Source organism: Prionailurus bengalensis, chromosome D1, assembly GCF_016509475.1.
Source record: "Prionailurus bengalensis isolate Pbe53 chromosome D1, Fcat_Pben_1.1_paternal_pri, whole genome shotgun sequence".
NCBI classification, from domain to species: domain Eukaryota; kingdom Metazoa; phylum Chordata; class Mammalia; order Carnivora; family Felidae; genus Prionailurus; species Prionailurus bengalensis.
Window position 1 is genome coordinate 74375577 of NC_057346.1, and position 18738 is coordinate 74394314.

The following is an 18738-nucleotide window of genomic DNA, read 5'->3' on the forward strand; positions in this document are numbered from 1 at the left end:
CCCCCTCTCTTCATTAGCAGCCCCCACCCCGCTCTCCCCTCCCTCTCCCAAACTTCCTGTCCATTTCCACAGCAGCCTGCTTACAGCTAACACTTGACTGGTTCCCACCAGATCTTAATGCTGGTAAAGCCAAGTGTGGTTTTCCCATGGCCACTGGTGTTTTCAACCAAAGGACAGATGCCTCAAAATCTAGTTGGTCAGGAGCTATGGGAGGAAAAGAATGGGCTTCAAAGTCAACAATTCCTGGTATCTATCCCTGATTCTGCTACTTCCTTTTTGAATGCCCTTGGGTAAAGCACTTAATTTCTTTGAGCCTTAATGCCCTCATGTGGAAAACGGGAATACAACCTACCTCACAGGGTGAATATCCAAAGGCTACACAATCTTGCACTGTGTGGTGGGTTAAACAATGACCCTCCAAAAGATATATCCATATCTTAACTCGCCCCCCTACCCAGAACCTGTGAATGTGACTTTATTTGGAAAAAGAGTCTTTACAGATGTGATTAAGGATCGTAAGACAAGAAAATGGTCCTGGATTATCTATATGGACCCTGAGCACCATCACAAATATCCTTTTAAGAGAAAGGCAGAGGGGCTTCTGACATACAGAGAAAAGAGGAGAAGGCAATGTGACCTTGGAGGCAAAACCTGGGATGATGTGGCCACAAGTCAAGGAATGCCAGAAGCCATCCCAAGGTGGAAGAAGCAAAGGACCCGTTCTCCCCTACAGTCTTTGCAGATGTAACCATGTAACTAAGTTAAGGGCCTTGAGATGAGATCATCTGGGATATCCAGGTGGGCCCTAAATCCAATGACAGATGTCCTTATGAGAGTCAGATAGGAGACACAGGCACACAGGAGAAGGCAATGTGAAGACAGAGGCAGAGACTGGGGTTCTGCAGCCACAAGTCCAAAACACCTGGAGCCACCAGAAGACAGAAAAGGCAAGGACGGTTTCTTTCCTAGAGCCTCTGGAGGGAGCATGGTCCTGCCATCACCTTGTTTTCAGACAGAACTGGGAGAGAATGAATCTGTTGTAAGCCCCTCTGTGGTACTTTATTACTGCAGTCCTGGGAAACGAACACACACTATCTCCCTAACGTATCACATATGACCCCTTATCTCCTGCTTTGTGTCTTATACATGTGTACAAAACACATGTATAAGAATGCAGGCTCCAGGGCGCCTTGGTGGCTCAGTCAGTTAAGTGTCCAGCTCTTGGTTTCAGCTCAGGTTATGATCTCATGGTTTCGTGGGTTCAAGCCCCACACTGGGCTCTGTGCTGACGATGCGGAGCCTGCTTGGGATTCTCTCTCTCTCCCTCTCTCTCTGCCCCTCCCCCACTCACGCTGTCTCTGTCTCTCTCAAAATAAATAAATAAATAAACTAAAAAAAAAAAAAAAGAATGCAGGCTTTTGGGGAGTGGGACTTTGTCTAATGACAAAGGGTCACTATTGCAACCCTAATGATCAGCATGGTGTCAGGTACATGGTAGAGGCTCAATACATTTCTTTGAATAAATGAATGAACTGTAGTTCTCAGAGGGCAGGGCTGTATGTGATTTCCTTCTGCATCCTCAGCACCCAAAGTACAGTCACATGCTCTATACACGTGGAACTACCTCCTTCTTTCATATATTCTAGCACAGAAGGGGCAACTCTCTGAAAAAGGGGCAAATCTTATCATGCTGGCACCCAGAAATAAGCTTACAAGCTCTAAAGAGTCCTTAAGTCATTTCTAGACCTTGTTTCCAAATTCCTTCTAAACAGAAGCCTTGGAAAGAGCTCATGACTGCAGAATCCTGGGGATGATATTGTTTAATTAAACAGAGACTCAAGTCACCAGCCTCTGGCTCGGGTTGGGCCTCTGGGACCTGAGCAGGCAACATTTCATCATTAGGAGGAAAAGAGATGACAAACTCTTTCCTGAAAGAACCCAGCAGGCAGTCAGAATTACTGGATGTGGATAAATAAAACCATTATTTCCAAATACATATCCCAGGCAGCACTAAATGCATTCTCCATATCACAGGCAATACTAAATTTAGAACTGGCGGTTTGAATCATATGCTGATTCCTGAAGAGAAACACTAAATTCAAGGGGGGGTGGGGAGGGTAGAAATCAAGTGAAATACGAAAATAAAAAAGCAGTCTTAGTCCCTCAGAGCAAGCTGTCAAGAGAAGTGAGGGGGACGTTTCCTGCACAGAAGCCTGGCTATAAAGGCACTCCAGAGGGGTGAGGGCAGGGCCCTGCTGGGTGCCACGGCACAGCAGCCTCTGGGGAAGCCTCTGGAGTGCCTTCCTGTGTGCAGAACTATAGGGGCAGGAGGGGAATCTGCACGCTGAGCAGTACTGTGGGCACGCCGTTTCCAAAGTGCTGCCACACACCGTCGCCCTGAAGCCTCTTCTCCATCCTGCAGTGAGGGTGCCGTCTCCCCCATCCTATAGTCGAACTGAGGCCAGAGCGGTGAAGTGACACGCCCAACTCATATAAGCCAGGGAGCAGGAGAGCAGGGACTTATTTTAATCAAGTTTTAATTTTAGAATAGTGTGAGATTTACAGAGAAGTTGAAAAGAGAGCATAGCTCCCAAATGCCTCTCCTCCAATAGGGGGGGCCTTCTTATTGTTAACATCTTACGTTAACAGTGGCCAATCTGTCACAACGAAGGGCCACCGTTATTAACTAAATGATACGCTCTGTTTAGATTTTGTGAGTTTTCCCCTACTGACTTCTGCTCCAGGACGCCATCTAGGATACCACATTATGCTCAGCTCTCGTTTCCCCTTAGGCTCCTTGGGTATGTTACAGTGCTTCCAATTTTCCCTGTGCTTGCTGGCCTTGACCGCTTTAGAGGTACTAGCCAGGCATTTTGTGGAATGCTCCTCAGTGTGTTTTTTTCTGCCGTTTTACTCATGGTTAGGCTGGGATTCACAGAGGTGAAGTGCCCCACCTCATCGTGTCATATACCAGGTACATAATATCAATCAACACAGTTTATCACTGATGCTGCTAACTTTGATGATCTGGCCTCGAAATGTTTGCTGGGTTTCTTCACTGTAAAGTTCTGTGCCCTTCCACTGCCCCTCCCCGGCGCTCCCAGCCTCTACTCTTTGGAAGTAAGTCACTGAGCAGAGCCCACACTTGGGGAATGGGAAGTTAAGTTCCAGCTCCTTAATGGGGGAGTATCTACATAAATTGTGTGGAATTATTCTATATGGGGGGAGCAGGAATTTAAATTCTGGTCTATGTGACATACCATCTAAAATATGTCCCTTTGCTTTCCTCTCTCATTGCATCCTGTTTTTTCCTTGACAGTATTTCTCACAATTTGCAATTATACATTTGTCAATGTTTTATGTATTTATCAATTTGTTGCCTAACGTCTGCTGCTCCTGTGTCCCCAGGTTAGCAGGCATCATGAGTTCAGGGACAGTTTTGCTCATTGCTATATCCCTAGGATCAAGCAGAATGCTTGACACTTAGTAGGTACCCAATAAATACTTGTAAAAATCCTGGTACTATGGCAACAAGATGATGCCATCCCTGCCCTGAGGCAGGCACACATGAAAAACTTATTACAGAAATTTTCAACCATACACGAAAGTAGAGACAATATCCTACATAACTTAATTGCAAGAAGCTCAGAATGGATATTAAAATAGACACACAGGCAAAGTGCACAGGAATCTAGGATAGGAAGCACTCTATGCCACCTCAGGTGTTTTCAGGAGGAAGAGTTTGGGTGGGTCTGAAAGGATGGATAAGATACTGGGGTGTCAAAGGGCACAGGGCATAGTTCAGGCAGAGGGAAATAGTAAGGCAGGTGAGTGCAGGCATACTCAGGGAACAGGGCTGGGGACAAAGTGCTGGTGAATGGGGAAGAAAAGGTTGGCAGGGTGGCTGAGAACAAACTGAGTGGTTCCCTCCAGCCAAGCAGGGGCTGGGGTTACTCTGCAGACAACAAGAGCCATCTCCACATGGTACTGGTGGGGGCTCACAGGCTCTGAGGAGCAGGACTGTTGTGTGAGAAGGTCCTTTCCAGATTTCTCATTCCCCAAAGTGCTCATGCTTCTCAAGGCAGAGACTACCGGTTATCTACTCAAGAGCCATTGTCCCCAGATTTCACTCAGGGAAGCTATGTGTCCAGCTAAAAGACTAATTTCCCAGCCTTCATTACGATTAGGTGTGGCTATGTAGCTAGGTTCTGGCCAATGAGTTGTGGGGGACATGGCTGGGTATCACTTCAGGGACAGTACCCTAATAGGGCCACTTTCTGTCCTTTCTCCCTCTACCTGCATCCTGCCTGACTAGGGATGTGACAGCCAGAACCCTAGCAGCTATCTTGGACCATGAGAAAACCTTGGAGAAGAAAGCCTGCACGAAGGAAAGTGAAATAGAGAGATAGAAAGAACTCGGGCCCCTGGTATTCACACAGCTACTACACCAGCCTTGGACTAAATATCACCAGTCTTCTCATATATGAGTATATCAGTTTCCTCAGTCTGCCATAACAAAATAGCATAGACTAGGTGGCTCAAAGAAGAGAAATGTATTTTCTCACATTTCTGGAAGCTGGAAGTCCAAAATCAAGATGCTGTCAGGGTTGGTTTCTGGTGAACCCTCTCTTCCTGGCTTGCAGAATGCCTTTCCATTGCGTCCACATGAAGGGAGAGTGATCTCTGGTGTCTCTTCCTCTTCTAGAAGGACACCTGTCCTATTAGATGAAGACGCCATCCTTATGACCTCACTTAACCTTTATCATCCTCTTATGGGCCCTATCTCCAAATATATCATATTGGGGGTAAGGGCTTCAACCTATGAATTTTGGGCACACACCATTCAAGTCCATAATGGTGAGAGAAAACGGACTTCTGTTTAAGTCATTTCTATTTCTGGTGTCTGTTACTTGCAGGCACACACAGTTCCTTGCTGGTAGACCTCCAAAGTCTAAGGAAGTCTAAAACTTCCACCTTGATAAGATTGGGAGCTGGAAGTCCAAACAAAAGTGCCAAAGATGCCATGCTTTAAGTTATTTTGAATGCTGGTTCAGTAATAGCTTTCATTTTTTCAACTTAAAGACATTTATTCAGCAACTACCACATTTCAGATATTGGGCTATGTACTGGGGACACTATGATAAACAAACATGGTCCCTGACCTCTAAGCACTTAGAATCTTTACTGACTGTCTTACTCTAAGCTTATCACTTCCCAAAGGGCAATTCCTATAATACACTAAGTAGAAGAGAGAGATGGAAATTTAAAACCATGACAAGGAGGAATATCCAAATATGCCAGCCCTGGTAATTCATATACATGCTGTGTGTGCCTAAGCATTCAAATTGACTTTGAGTTTCTTAGGAGCCATGATGAAGAGCAAAACAGAGTGATGTGGCCTTGTTTTCTGAAAAAAGAATGAATCCTAGTCACTCACGGAAGTTAAATGTAAGCATTTTCTTTTCTGAACCAACTCCACCCAGTGCTTCTGGGTGACTTAAATATCCTGGAAAGCACCCTTTTCTCACCAAAACCACAATGACTGCTCTAAATTCCATACACAATTCATTAATTCTTAGATACTCATCCAATAAAGCCAGAGAGTTCCATGCTCTGTACATGTTTCAGTTTCTTTTTCTAGAGCAGAGAGTTTATTGAGTGATCACTTCAAAATGGTGCAAAGACTTGGGACTGGTAAATCCAGAAAGCTCTGGACATTAGGTACATGTCTTTATGAAGAAATAGCAAGAAGAAAGTAATCCAGAGAAAGGCCAGGGCAGGTGGAAAAATGAAATGCTGAGAATGAAGTCAATATGACTCACCCATAGAGTTCCTTTCTTGGTATACCACAACAGGTGGCCTCTTATAGGAGAAAGAGTACGGGTTTGAATCCCCCTCTGCTACTCTGCTACTTATAGGCTTGGTCATTTTGGGAGTGTTAACATCTCAGAGCAGTAGTTTCCTCATGTAAAATGAAGATGATATCTATCTATTGTGGGGACTAAATACCAAAACATGATACATAATGTCTCTGGCACAGCACAATAACAGTAACAACAGCCTACATATAAAGGTCTTATCTGTGCCAGGCACTGTATTATACTAACTCAACACAAATTCTTTCATTTAATCTTCACCATGAGGTAGATGCTATTGAAGAATTTAAAAACTGTTGGTTTCTCCCCAAAGCTATGCCAAGCCGCATCCTTGGATATTTTTAGAAGAAATGTACCAGTCCTTGGAAGGCTCTTTGCAGATCCATCCTATGCAAAGCAGCTGTATTGCCATCTTTTTTGTAACCGTCTGCAATCCCCAAAGTTTGCTGCAAATGGCACAGACCTTTAACTCCCAGGCTCCCCAGTGGGAGTTTGCAGAACTCGAAGAAAACCCTACCAAAAGGCCCCTTCCAACCCCTATTGAATGGGAAGAAAGACACTGAAGAACCTGGAGCATGTTACTGAAAAGAGAATGACCAGGCTGGGAAAAGCGGGGAATAGGGAGTTATCATTTAATGCGTAGAGTTTCAGTATGGGAAGATGACAAAGTTCCAGAGAGGGGTGGTGGAGATGGTTGCACAACAATGTCATGTGCTTAATGCCACTGAAGTGTACAGTGAAAATGATTAAAATGGTAAATTCTATTATGTGTATTTAACCACAATAACAGTTGTAATAGTAGTAGTAGTGGTAAATATAAAAACCAGGGTAGTGAATGGTTTAAAACCTATATATGATGGAAATCACAGGAAAGAACCCAGGTATTCTTAAGCGTAAGTTTAAAGACCTCCGGTTTTCAGAATAATGATATTACCCACTAGTAGTCAAGCACATCATATATGTAGGCACTTTCTCTGCATTGTCTTTATTCTCCAGTAGGGCTCTTCAAGGCATTTCTTTAAAAAAAAAAAAAACTTTTTTAACATTTTTTTTATTTTTGAGACAGGGAGAGACAGAGCATGAACAGGGGAGGGTCAGAGAGAGGGAGACACAGAATCTGAAACAGGCTCTAGGCTCTGAGCTGTCAGCACAGAGCCTGACGTGGGGCTCGAACTCACGGACTGTGAGATCATGACCTAAGCCGAAGTCGGCCGCTTAACCGACTGAGCCACCCAGGCGCCCCAAGGCATTTCTTACTTGGAGAGATCAGGTGACTAGTCCAGGATCACACAGCTAGAAAGTAGTAGAAATGGAATATGAGCCAAACCGGTTCAAAATACCATGTCCTTCTATACCATGCTGCCTCTCACTCACATATTAAGTAGCTACCTGGATTTTAAAATGCTGATAAGGGGCACCTGGGTGGGTTAGTCAGTTAAGCGCCTGACTTCGGGTCAGGTCATGATCTCATGGTTTGTGAGTTCAAACCCACGTCGGGTTCCATGCTGACAGCTCAGAGCCTGGAGCCCACTTCGGATTCTGTGTCTCCCTCTCTCTCTGCCCTCCCCTGCTTGCGCTCTGTCTCTCTCTCTCTCTCAAAAATAAATAAACTTAAAAAAAATCTTTAAATTGATTTCTTTTAATCTTATTATTCCAAATTGGGGTGTGGAGTGTAGGAAGGTCAGATGCTCATCTTCTTGAAGGCTGCCTGCACTGCCAGGGCATGAAGGTGAATCCAACCCTACTGAATGGGTGCCCTGTACTCCAGGGGTAACCATTCCAGTAAGAGGAAACTAGAAGACCTTCGAGATTAGAAGCAGTGGAAATACAAGTTGATGCTACCAGGGAACGGTATCAGGACCCATGGATCACAGCCAGCTCTCATGGCTGGGAGGAGGCCAGCAGCCAGCAGAGAACACAAAGCAAGTTCCAGATACAGCAAGAGCTACTGAAAGCATCTCCCCCCAACCCTCCTCAGTGTAGTCACCACATCCCAGAAGAGACGAAGAGAAGAGGAAGGAGAAGAGGAAGGAGTAGAAACAAGTGAGAGGTTCTGAAGGCTATGGGTTCAGTTCAAATCCCAGCCCATTGTCCCATTGGCAAAAGCAAACTCGTAGTCACTCTGAAGCCAGAATATAATCTCATGACTGCCTGTGTTTCTTCAGAAGTCCCTTGGTATCACCTTCTATTTTTCAGTGACCTCCCTCCTGCCACTGAATCTTGCTCTCTATGGACAAATGGATTTGGGATATGGTCCTCAGGTCTAAGTCAGTATCATAAGCACCCAGGTAACAAAGGTCTTATGGCAGAGTCAAGGGATGAGTGGCAGGGAAATGGGTTTTCTGTAATGCCAGCTGTTGATCAGAGATTCCTAGGCACTAACTCTGCTTCCTTCCCACTGGCCAAAATGTAGACTTGCTGACCCTGAGTTTGCTTCCAAGAGCAGGAGAGCTGTGTGCAGGAGAGGTGTTTGTAAACATTCTCTTAAAACAGAGAAACTATTGTTAAGCTCTTCAGGAATGATGAGCCAAGCCTTGAGTAAAAAGAGATCTGTAATGCAGCAAGAAGTGGCTGTTTCTTGGACGCAGTAGGGCCTACTCTGCACAGACAGCATCACTAGCAGCTGCACGCTCCATTAGGGAACCAGGGGCCAGCGAAGGCAAGGTTGAGATACTCCGCATCTACTCCTGTTCTGCCTGGCCTCCTCCTTACTCCCAGTACATACCTGTGTCCTTGGGTTATTAAGTCAGGAACTCCATATAATCCTATAAATGGTGTGTGTGTGTGTGTGTGTGTGTGTGTGTGTGTGTGTGTGTATGTTTCATACCCACAGACTCTCACTGCACTGCCTTTCTCCCATTCTCTTTCAAGCAATCTCCTCATTCAGCTGATCTGTTGTACTCATTTGTAATTGGGACCCATTCATAGGAGCTACACAGGCTGCCCTGTATCGGCAGCAGGAGCCACTTCCCGAGAAGGACCCCTGGAATACTGAGTGGGGCCGTGGCTGACCAGCCCTGCTACATGGATCTAGCTGGAGTTGCTGGGCTCCACTCCACAACGGCACTTGGCTGTTGCCTGCTCACTTTGAGTGGAGGATCCGGCACTTATTTTAGGTCCTTATAAATAATACATTTTGTCATCTTGATTCTTCAAGGCCTTCTTTAAGCTATTTTTTCCTCTTTGGGAAAACCTCTTTTACTCTATGAGACAGAGTTGTTCATAAATCATGAGGAGTTCCAAGTGACCGAAACTTGAATTCCTGACTTTGGAAAGAGTAGGAAGCCACCAAACCTGACTAGTCAAGGAAGAAGCTGGCTTTATACAGGAATTGGATCTTACTTTAAGGATTAAAAAAAAGTGCTCACAACATCTCTGGTTCCTTGACCTCTGACACAGGAAGTCCTAGTATCAGACCTTGATATCACCTTCAACTTCTGCTAAGAGTCCCTACAGGTTGGTTACACCGAGGAAAATGCAAAGATTTCTTACCATCTGTAAAATGGAGACAAGGCTACCTGTAATGCACACTTGTCCAAGTGCCTGGCATACAGTCAAAGCTCCCTTAGACTTTCATTGTTCCCTACAGCTCTCAAGAAGATGCACTTGTACTTTGAAAAACTGTCATTGTTCCCCCTCTTCACTGACCATGAACCACTAAAGTGTTCTTTAATTAATATGACACAAAGAAGCCCAGCTGTACAGCAGACAGCACTGAACTTAGAATTGAACAGAGCAGGGCTTGTTATGTGATCTTGGGTAAGTTCCTCAATCTCTGGACTTTACTGTCTTAATCAATGGGGATAAGTCACTATTTTCATGGTTTTTTTTTTAAACTTTAATGTCAAATGAATTGCCAGGGAATCTTGTTAAAAATACAGATTCTCGAGGTGCCTGGGTGGCTATGTCAGTCAAGCATCTGACTTCGGCTCAGGTCTGATCTCACCATTCATGAGTTCAAGCCCTGCATTGGGCTCTGTGCTGACAGCTCAGAGCCTGGAGCCCACTTCGGATTCTGTGTCTCCCTCTCTCTCTGACTCTCCCCCACTCACACTCTCTCTCAAAAATAAATAAAACATTAAAAAAATTAAAAAAAAAAAGTACAGATTCTGACCCAGCAGATCTCAGCTCGAGCCTGAGGTTCTGCATTTCTAATTAGTGCCAGCCAAGGACTTGGCGGATCGCTTTTTGAGTAGAAAGGATGTACATGGTCAGGGTACTTGGTGAAGGGCTATGTCAGTTTAAGTTCTGATTCCTTACCCAGTGTTGTTCTACCTTAACACACAAAGAACGTCATTTTACAACTGAACTTAGAGTATGTGTTAATCCTTGATTCTTTACAGGTAAGCCAAATAGTGATTATTTATCTAGTAAAATAACACAGGCTAGGAAAAACCACTTGTCATCAATCCTCTTCCCCACCAAAACCAACTAACCAACAAAGCACAACCCCTTTCCTATCAGCTGGCTGATGTAAAAGGCAAATTTACAAACAAACAATCTCCCATAAAGCTTAAAATCACTTCAGGTGAAAACTTAGGGGGTAACAACGTAAACTGCACCCCTCCACACACACAAAAGGCATTTTTTTTAAACCAAAGTGTTTATGACTAAACTGAAGTCTTGACTTAGAGTGAAGGCAGGTTTTAGGAGGGGGAAGGAGGAAGTGACAAAGACCACTGGGTCCCTGAGACTGGTTTGATGGAGGAGGAAGGGAGGAAACTGATGAGAGAATTTGATGGAATGAAAGAAGGAAGCCAGTGGCAAGGACTGTGAAAGATGTTTTCCTTCTTGGAAAAACCACACTTGTGTTCAGCATACGGCTCCAGGGTCACCTCCTTGGTGACACGTTCCCTGACAGCTGGTTCGACTATTGTTGCCAAAGCACTAACAACCGCCTCTCTAACCCACCCCCAGAGCTGGTGCTTATCATACTGTACTGAATGCTCATTTCCATATTGATCTCCAACCCTTTGAGGTCAGGGACCATGTCTTATTTATCTCCATATTCCCAGCCTGGCACAGTACACTGACACATATTAGGTACCCAGTGAATGATGCTGATTGAATGCATGAGGTGGAAGATATTGAGGAGAAAGCTTAATGACCTCACTTCAAGGTTTATCTTTCCTGGAGGTATTCATTTACATATTCATTCTCTTGGTAAACATATATGCTCCAAGTGTCAACACTCAGACCTTTTAGCAGTTTTCAGTATATTTTTGTTTGAGAAATGTTTTAAACTTTCTTGACCCCAAGACTGCCAGCTTGGTAATATATATATATAGTAATTATACATATTCATACACACATATATTAGTTTTATATACATATATATGTATATATATAAAGTTTTCAGCATTTTTCCAAAGTGCTCCTCTATTTTCATAGTAACTGAATACATAATTTCCCCATTTTCAAACAAGGAAACTGAAGCCCAGAAAAATAATTAAGTGATCTAAGGCAGAGTCTCAAACTTTAGGTACATATGAATTACGTGGGGGCACTTGTCAAAAAATAGTCCTGACCTCCTGCCCCCAGAGATTCTGATTCAGGAGGTGTAAGACAGAGCCCAGGAATCTGCATTGTAATGCTCCCCAGGTTCTGAGGCACAGGGTATACAGACCTGGGGCCAGGCCCCCAGATGACGACTGCTCAGCCTGGTGCCTTCCTCGGGCCGGGTGCCTGGCATATCATGGGGCTCAGTCTCTGTTGGAGGTTGTTTCAGGGCTTTGGTTCCAAGCCTAGAGTCATGGGATGAGAGGCAAGTCATACGGATTGCACCTTCACGGGGCCTGGCAGGAAACCTAAAACCAGAGACACTCGGACAATGATGGCAGTTCTCATATCCCATGCATAAAACCGGAAAGCCAGGCTGGTAGCTGAGAAGTGGATCACATTCCTGAAGACTTAAGACCTGGAAGGCCAGGTTCTGGAAAAGGACAGAGGGACTAAAAAAAAAAAAAAAAAAAAAGGAGAAAAAGAAAAAAGGAAAAGGGAAGAAAAAAAATTACAAAAAGGCTCGACTTAGGAAATACTGAATGCGTGTGACATATTTATTTTGGATTTGTACCCTTTCTTTCCCACTTCAAGGTAGCTTAACGAAAGGAATCCAATTGGACAATCCAATAAAGAGCAGCAACCAAAGAAAGTACAAGTAGACATCTTCCTCTGGTCTGCCTTCCACGTTCACACCCTGCTGATTGGACCCCTGCCTTGCCTCTCCCATCAGCCCTTCCCCACCACCCATGGCCACGGCCCTAATTAAAGACCTCGGGTGTTACCTTTCTTCTGAACTTTATATAAATGCTTCCCAAGGCTCTCCATTTAGCCCTTCCTTTTCCCTCAATCTACCTCCACTAGAAAGACTCACTAATCTCCCCAGAGCATGGGATCTCATCCTGGAGTGTAAAAGATCACTGTATCTGAATTCAGAAGATCTGGTTCTAGCCCTAGCTCCATCTCCAGCTCCATCATGGATTACTGTCTAACCTTGGGTTACTAACTTCCCTTTTTGAGATTCAGTCTTTATGTGTGCGACAGAGGGCTGCCTGGCTCATCTCCAAAGTCCTTTCCAATAAAATCCTATTAGTGACATCTTATGGCCTGTAGAATTAAATATATTAATTACCTCACCCTGGAACATTTAAGGAAGCCCTCTGTGATCTGGCTTTACCATGGACTGAATGTTTTTGTCCCCCCAGAATTCATATATTAAAACTCTAATCCCCATTGTATGGAAACCAATTTGACAATAAATTTCATTAAAAAAAAAAAAAAACTCTAATCCCCAGTGTGATGATTTTTGCAGGTGGGGCCTGTGGGAGGTGACTAGGTCATAAGAGTAGAGCCCTCATGATGGGCTTGGTGTCCTTATAAGAAGAAACACAAGGATGGGGTGCCTGGGTGGCTCAGTTGGTTAAGCGTTGACTTTGGCTGAGGTCATGATCTCACAGTTAGTGAGTTTGAGCCTCACCATGATCTTGCAGTTACTGAGTTTGGGCCCCATGTCAGTGTCAGGCTCTGTGCTGACAGCTCGGAGCCTGGAGCCTGCTTCATATTCTGTGTCTCCTTTTCTCTCTGCCCCTCCCCTGCTCACACTCTGTCTTTCTCTCTCTCTCAAAAATAAGCATTAAAAAAAAGAAGAAGAAGAAATGCAGGGGCATCTGGGAGGCTCAGTTGGTTAAGTGTCCGACTCTTGATTTCGGCTCAGGTCATGATCTCACAGTTCGGGAGATCAAGCCCTGCATCGGGATCTGTGCTGACAGTGAGAAGCTGTTTAGGGTTCTCTCTCTCCCTCTCTCTGCCCCTCCTGTGCATGTTCGTTCTCTCTCTCTCTCTCTCTCTCAAAATAAATAAACATTAAAAAAAAGAGAGACACAAAAGAAAGCTTTGCTTCCTCTTTTTCTGCTGTCTGCCATGTGAGGATATGGCAGGAAGACGGCCATCTGTGAAGCAGAGGAGGGCTCTCACCAAGAACCTGACCATGCTGGCACTCTGATCTTGAATTTCTAGCCTCAAGAACCATAAGAGATAAAGGTTTTTTTTAAGCCACCCAATCTAGGCTATCCTGTTAAAGCAGTTTGAACTGACTTAGGCCCCACTTTTTGGAAAGCCATATTTCCCTTTATGTTCCCTTTGTTGGAGTCAAACTGAATTATTCCCAGTTTTCTAAACATGCCTGAAGTTTTCTGCTTCCTCAGCGCTGTTGACATTATTTTAGAAAGCCTACTACACCTGTTTCAATGTGGATGATCCCTACATTTTTCAAGGTCCAAATCACACAGATCTCTTTCAGGTTTTCCTTTTATGCCCCAGCCCAAAAGCAAACTCTCTCCTCTGACTGCTGGTCCTTCATCTGGCCCTCTCTCACGGCTGGTATTACAGCTCTTCCTGGGTCTGGCTCACACAGCCTTCTGCCCTCCTTGAGGGCAGGGCCTTGCGAGACTGCTCCCCACTTAGCACAGGGCCCTGCACAGTGAAGGGTTTGACAAGTCATTGTTGGGTAAATGTCAGAAAGCAGATGCTCCCATTGTAGTAAGATCCTGAATTTCAGTGGCAGTCAAGGCAATAAGGGTCACACAGGCAAACAGTTTCCAATCTTAAAAAAGAAAGAATAGAAATCCCTATTAAAGTCAACAACTTTTTCTTGAAATCAACTCCAAGGATGTGAGCCATAGAAAGGGCCACCAAGCTTGGCAAGGCAGCATACCCGTTGCTCATAAAAACCAAGGGCTGAACACCTGAGATAATTTTTCCCTGCCAACAACAGCTTGGGCTAAGATACTCAATTTGGTGGCAGCAGGCTGACTGGGAGATCCAGGCGGCCACTGAGCACAACCTCACGGCCATGGTGGCTCCGTGAATTCTCAGCTCTACACAGTGTGGTAAAAGGCAGACTTCTTGCCCAAATGATGTAGCCGAAGGGATTTCTCTCTCTGACTTCCCCTAGCCCTGGATCTGGCCTGTCCCAGCTTATCCTCTTCCCAGCTAAGGTCACAGTCAAGTATGTATATGTTTTATTTCCATGTCTAGACTGTCAGTTTCTGCCTGGAAGGATCCTGTTCATCTTGTATCTTGTTCATCCTCCTATCTCCCACATGCCCAGCACAAAGCCCTGCTCATAGCAGATGTCAATAAATGTTCTTTAGATGGATGCTCAAATTTAGATCAAATTGACTCAAATCCCAATTAAAATTCCCAGTCAGGAAGACAAGATTTAATTCATGTTGTTTTTTTTTTTTTCCTACAAAAGGGACAATCTTGCTGTTTAACATAACCTAATACATTTTCTTCACATCTCAGAAACAGACACAGGTTCTGTTTTTAGAAGGCATATCTGAGATGTTGTAAAGTAGTGCTTAATTTTGATATTTTATTCTGATTGTATTTGTGGCATATCAGAAATATGAGTGAGATTCGGCTTGCTCTGAACCATTCTATGCATCATCCTCATATCCTAGGACAGCACAATAAAGGGCCATGGAGACCAACCAGGTCATTACATAGCTGACAAAATTGAGGTGCAGGAGCTGGGCTTAGAATCCACGTTTGATTGGCTGGTAGGTTGCTTATTTTCTTTTCCCTATTCATTGACTCAGGACCTGTGCTAGGTGCCAGGGATATGGAACCGGCATAGACAATCACAGCCATGACTGAGTTCTGAGACTAATGGTCACTTCCTGGTTCCTTGGCCCAGGACATTTTATTTTCTTCAAAGGAGCTATATGGCCTCTTTAAGACAGCTTCCTGGGGAAAGGACCACTGTCAGTTGAACAACAAAGCGTTCCATTTGCTGGAGCACTGCACTTTCCTATAGGTCAAGGGCATCCATTCAAGGGTTAGCGGACTAGAATTCCTTGCAAGCCTAGTACTTTCTGCCTCAGCACTGCCCCCTTGGAATTCATACAACCATGGCCACACTCAGAAATATCTTCCTTCAGACTAGATTGTTACTTCTCCCTCTAGGGTCCTCCACCATGTCTTACACAAGGTAGCCAACCTATGCTTGCAGCTGATGAGACAACTGTAAAAGGTAGTTTTGGGTCCTAAACACTTCCCTCTTTATTTTATTTTATTTTTTTTTTAATTTTTTTTCAACGTTTATTTATTTTTGGGACAGAGAGAGACAGAGCATGAACGGGGGAGGGGCAGAGAGAGAGGGAGACACAGAATCGGAAGCAGGCTCCAGGCTCTGAGCCATCAGCCCAGAGCCCGACGCGGGGCTCGAACTCGCGGACCGCAAGATCATGACCTGGCTGAAGTCGGACGCTTAACCGACTGCGCCACCCAGGCGCCCCAACACTTCCCTCTTTAAACTCATATACAGATGCATCTTCTTTTGGGAATGGTGGGTAGGCCTCCTCCTCTGCCAGTTCTGGCTGACTAGAAGTGGCTGCCTGGGATCCTGTGTTCAGAGAGTTTCTGAGGCTGCATCCAGATACAGTAGGAAATGGGGACTTGATGGATTGGAGGTCTATGGGGGAGCTATTTGCTTTCTACCAACTACACCTGGCTTTAAGGATTAAGTCCAACACTGTCAACATGGCATACAAGACCCTTCAAAGTGCAGTCAATAACCTTAGGCACCAGCCTATACCTCTGCCCTGCACACCCTATACCCTAGCCACACAGAGGTGCTTTCTATTTCTTGAATACACCCCTCTCCTTCCAGATTCCGGGCCTTTGCAAATGCTATTCCTTTTTTTCTGGAATGCTCTTTCTTCTTACCACCCCTACACCCCACCCCACCTTGTTTTAGTAGAGAATAATTAGGTATTTATGTTCATAAACTGAGTTGTTCCTGGCCATTAGTTGTATTATTTTGACTATTTATAATTTTGTACAAATTGACTATTTGTAATTTTGTAATTTTGACTATTGTAATTGAAGTATAGTTGTCTCCTTAACCTCTTTTAATGCCAAGTTTCTTTATGAAGCCTTCCCTTACTTACCCTATAAAAAGTTAACCTTCTCCTTCATGTTCCCACACCCCCTTGTTTGTCCTCTTTGCCATTATACAGACTGAGATTTGTCTATTTATATTTCTACCTCTCCCAAGAGGGGAGGCCCTAAAGAGCAGAGCCCTATCTTATTCACCAAAAGTAGAACACCAGCCACAGATAAGGCCCTTGCTACAGGACTACTGAATGAATGAATTCTTTGAAAATGTCTCCCTTTTTCACTTCTCCAAGATGTCTTTCCGAGATACAAGAAGTAGCTTCTGCCTACAGTCTCCCAAACTTGCAGAGGCGCATGCCGGCAGTCAGGTCTGTTACCTGTCAAGTCTACCTGCTGCCAGATGGCCTCCCCCTGCCCCCAGTTTAGGAGCTGAAACTAGGTATCACTTTGATCTACACTAATCGGGTATTGAGTAGATTGGGCAGAATGGATTACCTCATCTAATTCTTCCTCATACCCTGTTGCCCTAACTTCAACATAATCACAAATTTATCTGCTTCTGCTTCCACTGTCATAACCTCATCCAGGCCACTGTCAGCTCTCCTGGGCTATTATAACAGCATCTTTTTTTTTTTAATGTTTATTTTTGAGAGAGAGAGAGAGAGACAGAGCACGAGCAGGGGAGGGGGAGAGACAGGGAGACACAGAATCTGAAGCAGGCTCCGGGTTCCGGGTGATCAGCACAGAGCCCGGCACAGGGCTAGAACCCACGAACTGTGAGATAATGACCTGAGCCGAAGTCGGATGCTCAACCAACTGAGCCACCCAGGTGCCCCTATAACAGCATCTTAATTGGTATCTCTGCTTCCCAGTTCACGTTTTACAATCCATTCTCCACTTAGCCACCTCAGTTTTCTTTAAGATCACACCACTCCCTTGCTTAAAGCCCTTCAATGACTTCCCACTGATTCTAGAAAAAAACCCCAAACTCCTCTGTGGCCTCCAGGGCCCAACATGATCTAGGTTGTGCTCTATGACCTTATGGCTCCTCCCTCTGGCGCACCGTGTCCCAGCCATCCTGATCTCCATTTTACTCCTCGAATGGCCAGGCCCTATCCACCTCTGGGTCTTTATTTTCATTGCTCCCTCAGCCTGGAATGCTCTTGCCCTGGCTTTTCATTTGAGATCTCAGCTCAAAATATCACCTCCTCAAGGACTCTTTCCCTGACTATCCTATCCAACATGCGTAACATATCTTCTAGTTAACTCTCCACCCCAGAGCTCTATTTATTCCGTTCATGGCACTTTAAACATAAAATCATCCTACTGACTTATTTATGTTTTTGTTATAAACAAAACACTCTTACACTAGAATGTGAGCTCCATGGAAGACAGACCTGCCTCCTTCACTGCCATAGCTACTATCTAATACGGGGTCTGGCCAAAAGTAGGTGCTGAATAAGTAAATATTTATTGAAAGTCAAATGACTACATTTCTGAGGATCCCCAAAGATAGGTCTCCTGTTTTTCCCCTGACCTACTGCATATTCCTCTTAAACATTAAATTATGATAAGCTGTAGGACATGATGCTAGATGTCAGGAGACCTGTATTTGAGGTCACTTCCATGTGTGACCCCTTGTGAAACAACATAACAACCTGAAAGATCCGGGCAGGATGCCAAAATAAGGAAAACAACCTGTATTTACCTTAGAGAAAGTCAGGACGGGGGAGAGCCCTGCGGCTGGAGAGGCCAGAGTAGGCTTTAGCGTTCCAGAACACAGCCCTGGAGCAAATGTCAGGGGTGTGGTGCAGCATGCCAGGGAAGGATGGTGTTTCCTGAACTGGCATAAGACTAAACAGGCGGTATCTGACAGGGAGCTCAGATCAGACACTGGAAGTAGCTTCTGGGGGTTGGCGAAGTGTGATGAAGAAAGCTAGGGAGAGGACTTCAGAATGACCTCAGCTTCTAAATGCATTAAATGAAATGCAGTGGAAAGACCACTGGATTAGCCTCAGAGGGGGAACTAGAGAAAGCAAAGCAGCACTGATCACACACCTCCTCCACGGCAGGTTCTGAGCTAGGCAGTGCACCCGCATGATCTCATTCAGTCCTCACAATCGCCCTCCCAGGGAGGTATCAACATTCTCATTTTATAGAGAAACTGAGGCTCAGACAAGTTACTTTAGCTCTCTGAATTTCAGGTTGCTTATCAGTAAAATGGGTGATAATAAAACCTATCTCACAAGTCTAGTGTGAGGATGCAGGGAGACGTGGTGGAGGGCACCTACACTGTACCAGGTGCTTTGTAAATGTTACTGTTAATATTAATAACCACTTATAATATTAATCACTAGCTTGTGCAAGGTCACACAGCTCACGAACATCATAGCTGAGATGCAAACGCTAGATGGTGTTTTCACTGTCAGTGCCCCTTAGAAAACCAGGATTTGAAACACAG

The 18738-nt window shown here is 44.7% G+C and overlaps 1 protein-coding gene across 1 annotated transcript in view; it reads right to left on the reverse strand.

Moving 5' to 3' along the window:
• The window catches only part of SERGEF (secretion regulating guanine nucleotide exchange factor), a 235566-nt gene that overhangs the window by 33472 nt on the left and 183356 nt on the right, over positions 1 to 18738 (reverse strand).